Genomic DNA, 6183 nt, shown 5'->3' on the forward strand with positions numbered 1-6183 from the left:
GCTTCGTAAATACGTCGTAAGGGTGAGGTGCCAGTTACTTCATATTTTATTCTATTTATATGATTCCCAGTTACCGTGCATGTAATTTATGCGTTTTCTCTTGTTTTTATTTTTATTTTTATATTATTTTCACATATGTTATCTGAGAAGTTTATCCATAACAAAGGAAAAATAGTTTATTATTTGGAAGACTCACGGGAGGTGTGCCCTGACGTCACATACCAGCCCACAACATTCTGTGCTCCTATTGGCTACATTTATTTTATTACTATTTTCTTTGTTGTGCGTATTTTTCATATTGTTACGATACCTTACTACGTGGTCTTATCTAGTATCCACGTAGACATTCCGAAAGACCTAGAATACTTTCATTAATCACTGTTCTCAGTCTTTCCGTTTCTTTAGAAATGTACGGGAATTAGAAATGAAAAGTCAATGAAACACTAACGTATCACGGCTGCAATGGAACTAGAAAATTATATGTAATTTGGTATTACAACTATTTGCAGTGTAAAAAAAATGAGACAGGATTTATTTACATCACAACAGTATGAATAAAATTATGCAGACGTGATTTGCGTTCAATAGCAAATACATTGCAATTATGGCTACTGATATTGTTTGGTTCATCAATATCAGAAAGATATGGATTTTCTTCTTCACACGTACTTTTTTGTCTTTGCTCAGTGTACGATGACTGTAGCAATATCGATTTTTTGTATACAACTTCTATTTGAGGAATGTCTTGTCTATTCAGTTACATGCATTGAAAACAATATACATATGGCAAAATTAATATTTTTGCTGCCAAATGTTACGGAAATGTGCTGCTCCACTGAACCCAACGACACACCCACTCCTAAAAAATACCTGACTACAGGGTCACACATGATGTTTGCAGTAATATAGTAACGGGATAGTAAGAGTGTACGCATTTCTAACACAATCAAGTAAGATAAATTAGTAACAACGTACTCTTCTGAAGTTCACAATTTGGAGGAAAAATGCAACGCTCATGCTAGCCAATTGCACCTGCGTGCAATATAATTATGCAACTACGTTGCTTTCCTTCATTTGAACGTATACTTTGGACGCACAAACAGGAGCCTACGGCGAGCGTTTTCCTAAGAGAACAAACTAAAAATATACTGTCAGTCCACCCGGTCACAACTCCATAACAACAAGCCTAGCGGTTGTCGTCAGTCTCTCTAATGGTAGGGGAAGTTCATGTAGGTCTTCTAATACCCATATATCGACCGTTGTTCGGATTATTAACGGTAACACCCACGACGGTACAACCTGAGCGGTTTATTAAAATCTTGGAGGAACTATATACTTTACATAACTGCTTCCCTACATTTGTGTGTGCATGCAAGCTGGCAAGACTGCGTGGTTGCATATTAATTTGATGAAGCTTTATTTCGACAGACAACAAGCCAGACGCTTTTAGTAATTTGGGAAAATATCGTAATGCAGTGGGTAAAATGAGAAAGGGAGAAATATAGATTTCAGCACTCTTGTCTCTCTCTCTCCTCTCTCTCTCTCTCTCTCTCTCTCTCTCTCTCTCTCTCTCTCTCTCTCTCTCTCTCTCTCTCTCTCTCTCTCTCTCTCTCTGTCTCTCTCTCTCTCTCTCCAAGGACTCTGAGAGGATAGATGCCACGGAAATTAATGCCGCAGCTTGCCGGCAGCTTGAATATTAACCGGCGTTAGACCCATTGGCTAACGCCAAGGCGTTGCAACCCCCACACTCACACCCACGGGCATGCTGGGTATCTAGCCGCGACCCAGGAAAGAGAAAACTTGTATTCTGCAAGTTGTCTACGTCGTGAAGTGAGCGTCCCCACTAATGATATTATTTTCCTTTCTCTCTCTCTTCAACCATACTTGTCCAGCGTTAAGAAGAAAATATACAAAGTGCGCCATTGATGCTGACGGGGAAGACAAAAGAACAAGAAAATGCCCGTAACATTATCTCACTATCTTGCTGACGTGGTTATATTGGCCCCTTTTCCTCTAGCTGTTGTCTTGAATATCTTGCTGCAACAACAAGCATGAACATATACAATCCTCTGTGACTTTGCAATTTGAGAAATATTGTGATCGTGCATTAATTAGATATTTTATTTATAAAGTTTCTATCGTCACTGGGCTATGAGGCCTAAACTACCGTTGTTGAATGCGCTTGGGCAATTGGGGCAGGTGTTACCAACTACTGAATGGCAGAAATGGCGGAAACAGGTGCAGGATTCGAACACACAACTAAGTGGGTGCAAAACCAACATGTTTCCGTACATGCAGCTATTGTACCATGCTCCTCATTAAATGCTCGACAGAGCTGTTTTACCTCATTATTCCCAAGCATTTTTTTGTACCTTGATTCATGTTGATTTGAATCTGTTCGTGATGTAAGTATCGACCACTGTCGGTGAGTGTATGCGCGTGTATATTTGACCTATTTTTTACTTCATTAATTTATTTGTTTGTTCATTCATTTATTTACTTATTTGTTCGTTTATTTGTTTATTTATTATTATTGTTATTATTATTATCTTTTTTTTTTGCAAATATATATCTTTGGGGGTTATATTCGCGAGTTCAGCTACATTTCGATGTGCCAAATCACTGCCTTTGGTGCTAGTCATTGATTCTTTCCATCAAGAAACCTAATCTAATACTTCGCATGATATTGACACCATGTACGTCGTTTGGGGACCCATTCAGTATTTTTTTTTTTTTTTTTTTTTTTTTTTTTTTTTTTAGATCTCGGGTTTTCTTCTTCTTCTTCTTCTTCTTCTTCTTCTTCTTCTTCTTCTTCTTCTTCTTCTTCTTCTTCTTCTTCTTTTTATTCTTCTTCTTTTTCTTCTTTTTCTTCTTTTTCTTCTTTCCTTTTTTCATCGTCATTTCCTTTTTTCTTCTTCCTCTTTTTCATCATCTTTCTCTTCCTCCTCATCTTCTTCTCCTTATTCTTTTTTTCTTCTTTTTCTTTCTCTCCTTCTTCACCATTTTTTCTCTTCTTCTTCTTCTTCTTTTGTTTCTTCGTCTTCTTCCTCGTTTTCTTCTTCTCCTTCTTCTTCTTCTTCTTCTTCCTCTTCTTCTTCTCCTTCCTCTTATCTTTCTTCTTCTCCTTTTTCTTTGTAATCCCATTCTTGTGTCGCGTTGTCAAGGTTCTTCTAAGATATTTGGGACACTGCGAGCCTCCAACAGAAAAATCTTACTTCAAGGTTCGACATCAACGCATGCCAGCGGTTGTTGCCCTAAGAATTAATATATTTCAACCCTGAATATCGACGACAGAGCTTGCATAGACTTTATGAATTTTACCAAATGTTTTTATTTAGCCGACGAACCTCCCTCAATATCGACGACAGAGCTTGCATAGACTTTATGAATTTTACCAAATGTTTTTATTCAGCCGAGGAACCTCCCTCCAATTCTTACGTTGAGAATTAAACACTGCTTTTGAAGATTTTAGTTCTTCTTGGGAAACATAACACTAGGAGAGACGGCAGTGAAGGATTGGCTCGTGTATTTAAGTTGTTTTTTCTGTTACATAATCTTATCTTGTTGTTGTCGAGGCACCCGAAGGCTGTTTTCATATTCGATCTTCGTAAATACAATTTTTACCAATCCATGTTTGTCGTCGATCAAGATCTAGTCTTTTATTTGCGCTGTAGGTGTTAATCTTGGGACCGCTTTCTTTCCTTTTTTTCAACGTCCCCCTTTCTTCTTTTACAAAGGATTACAAAGGCAAAGCATGCCGACAGGAGACCTTTTGATCCATATCTAGGTCGGATGAAAAAAAAAAAAAAAAAAAAAAAAAAAAATCATAATAATAAATTAAAACTATAACAATGTAAATAACAATTAAAATACATAAATAAATGCATTGGTATAGTTGAATAACAAACAAACAGGTAAATAGTAAATGATAATAAATTGACATATAACTAATAATAAATGAAAATCAGACAGACAAATTATAACAAAACAAAAACAAATAATATAACATAAATTATAATAATTACAGCATCTTACTTAGGTATTTATCTAAATGATTCTTAAAGCTTCGAACTGAACTACATTGCACTACCTGTGCAGGAAGTTTATTCCATTCATTAACTACACGGTTGGCAAAGTTGTTTCTACCTACTTCCAAATTGAATCTATTTCCGGACAGTTTGAGACCATTGTTTCTTGTCTGATTCTCATTCAATGTGAAAATTTGGTCACTTTTGATGTCAATTCCCTTTAAAATCTTAAAGACCTGTATCAAGTCACCTCTGAGTCTACGCTTTTTTAGGGAAAACAGATTCATGTGCTTAAGTCGATTTTCGTATGATTTATTTTTGATATTTGGAATCAGTTTTGTGGCTCGCCGTTGTACTTTTTCCAGTCTGTCAATGTCTTTAATGAGATTCGGTGACCATACGGAAACAGCATATTCCAAATGTGGACGAACTAACGATTTATATAGCTTGTTAATGAGTGATGGACTTTTGAAATCAAAAGATCGCGCAATCAATCCCAGAATCTTATTTGCTTTCTCAGAGCTGAAATACACTGCTTGGATGATTTGAGGTCGTTACTGATAATTACGCCGAGATTTTTTTCACTATCCACTTTTGTTAACGAATTTCCAAATAACTTGTAATCGTACTTGCTGTTATTTTTACCTATGTGCATTACCTTGCATTTACTTGTGTTAAATTTCATTAGCCACTTTTCAGACCATTGCTGTAATTTATCTAAATCTTCTTGAATATCTAATTGGTTTGAGTGATCATTTGCCACTCCGCACAGTTTTGTATCATCAGCAAATTTGGAAACAGTAGATTTTAGTCCATGGTCTATATCATTTATATATACTATGAATAGAAGTGGCCCAAGAACGGAACCCTGAGGAACTCCACTTGCAACACTTTTCCATCCAGAACTTTTTCCATTTAAAACAACTCTCTGTTTTCGACCTTTCAACCAATTACTAGTCCAACCTAATAGGCTACCACTTATTCCATGCAAAGCTAATTTAGTAAGTAGTCTTTCGTGTGGGACGGTATCAAAAGCTTTTGCAAAGTCTAGATATATTAAATCTATATTGTTTCTTTTGTCATAATTCGAGACAACTGTGTTGTAGAATTCGAGTAAGTTAGTCACGCAAGAACGTTTCCGTCTGAAACCATGTTGGCTATCATTTATCAAACGGTTACTTTCTAAATGATATTCGATAGCATCTCTGATGATAGTTTCCATTATTTTTCCTACGATCGAAGTCAAACTAATAGGCCTATAGTTATTTGGTTTCTTTTTGTCACCTTTTTTGAATATGGGAGTAACGTTAGCTAGCTTCCATTCTCTTGGGACATCTCCGGATGTGATGGATTTCTTGAAAATTATTTCTAATGGAACAACAATCTCATTTTTCATTTCCTTTAAGATTCTTGGATGCCAACCGTCAGGCCCTGGTGTTTTATTAACTTTGAGTTTGTCTATACACCTTTTAATTGTTTCTTTTGTTATATTTACCGTAGTGAGTAAGTTTACCCCAGACTTTTCACAGGTTTCAGTTTGGAATTCACTTTGAGGTGTTTCGTTTACGAATACCGAGCTAAAATAATTGTTTAAGAGATTACACATTCCTTCATTTGAATATTCAAGTTGACCGTCAGCAGATAATAGTGGACCAATGTGATTCCTAACAACCTTTTTATCTCTAATGTAACTATAGAATTCTTTGGGATTCTCTTTGGATTTCTCAGCGATGTTCATTTCGTATTGTCGTTTTCTTTTTCTTATTGTCTTTTTTAAATCTCTCTGTATTGATACATAACTTTCATAGTCATTAGATGCACCCGAGCACTTATATTTCTTATAAGCCTGTCTCTTTTTAGCAATACTTTTTTCAGTTTCTTTGTCGAGCCACTTTGGGCGAGCCTGATTTGGGGGACGTCTGTCCTTAAAAGGATTGTAAGTTTGAATCATCTTAGTGAGCGTATTTTGAAATATTTCCCACATCTGATCTACAGGCCTTTCGTTTAATTTTTCCTCCCAATCTGTAAGCTGAAGCTCCTGACGTAGTTCTATGAACTGAGCTTTACTGAAATCGGGTATTTTAGAAGCACAAGTATCTATTCTAAAATTGTTTAGGAGTTTGAATCTGACTAAGTTGTGATCGCTATTTGCAAC

This window comes from Oratosquilla oratoria, chromosome 19 (genome assembly GCF_046742065.1).
Source record: "Oratosquilla oratoria isolate Oo_2021 chromosome 19, ASM4674206v1, whole genome shotgun sequence".
In the NCBI taxonomy this organism is placed as follows: Eukaryota; Metazoa; Arthropoda; class Malacostraca; order Stomatopoda; family Squillidae; genus Oratosquilla; species Oratosquilla oratoria.